Source organism: Myotis davidii, unplaced genomic scaffold (genome assembly GCF_000327345.1).
Source record: "Myotis davidii unplaced genomic scaffold, ASM32734v1 scaffold17, whole genome shotgun sequence".
NCBI lineage: Eukaryota > Metazoa > Chordata > Mammalia > Chiroptera > Vespertilionidae > Myotis > Myotis davidii.
In genome coordinates, this window is record NW_006288624.1 from 87,535 (window position 1) to 88,644 (window position 1,110).

Sequence of the window (1,110 nt, forward strand, 5' to 3'; positions counted from 1 at the left end):
TGTCCACCCCCCTGCCCTTCCGGCCCTTCTCATCCTCAGCTCACACTCCCCCAGAGCGGCATCAACCGGCCCACCCCTGGCAGAACTCTCAGTCCTTCCTCTCCCTCCCGCCTCACTGAGGAAGGGCAAGGCTGAGCTCCCCAGGGCAGGCGGGGGCCTGGCTGCCCCTGTGCCTTCCACCCCGGCAATGCCAGGGAACTTGGCAGGGCCACGCCCAGCTCTGCAGACTAACTGTAGAGCAGTGAGCCTGCTCCCTACATGTAGCTCCCTCGGGTAGAAGATTCCCTTATCTCAGGATCCACGCAGGTTCTCCAGGGAGCCCTGTCCTTTGGCTCCTGTTAATGAAACAGCTACTTGGATCACCAGTTAGCTGTCTGTGCCCACTCTCTACATTTGCACCAGTGAGGTAGCCACTAGGACCGTCTGGCTATTTAAATTAATTAAAATCAAATTTAAAAATTCAGGTCCTCAGTTGCATTAGCCACTGTTCCTGTGCTCAACAGCCACGTGGACACCGTGGCTATCTTATTCGAAAGCACAGATGGAAAATATTTCCAGCATCCCAGAATGTTCTAGTGCAGCCCTGCTCCAGATGCTCACCCCCAGGGGGTGGAATGGCTGGCACCCCAAGCCCCTAGGCCCACAAGGCTGAGGGGCAGCAGGGTTTGGTCCCTGACATCTGGTGGAGGGGCCACCTAGCTCTCACCTTAGCTGGTGCCAGCATGGCCCCCCTCCTCCCACCCGGGAAGACCACCGCAAGGAGGGGTTCCCAGCATTAGCTACACCCAGCACCTTCTGAGGGGGTGATGCTGAGGGGGTGCCATTCCTGCAATTGCAAACTGCACCCCCCCCCAACCCCCGGCCAGGGGAGCAGTTCTGGGCGCCTAGGTCAGCCCTGTCCTACCTCTTTTTGAAGGAGTTCAGACTGAAAACTCACCTCCTCCCACTCCATCTCCCCGACCTTGGCCCTCTCCTGGGTTTAACGCCACCGCCAGAGGACGAGGGGGGATGGGAGGGGGCCCCGGTGGGGACCCCAGCCGACACCCATCCCCTCGCAGGGCCACCCGTCCCCTGGCAGGGCCATCCGGCCCGACAGGGCCGCACTCACCG

The 1,110-nt window shown here is 60.6% G+C and overlaps 1 protein-coding gene across 1 annotated transcript in view; it reads right to left on the minus strand.

The window, feature by feature from the left end:
- The window catches only part of PAPLN (papilin, proteoglycan-like sulfated glycoprotein), a 49,564-nt gene that overhangs the window by 40,295 nt on the left and 8,159 nt on the right, over positions 1-1,110 (minus strand). The gene's annotated exons all lie outside the window — the stretch shown is intronic.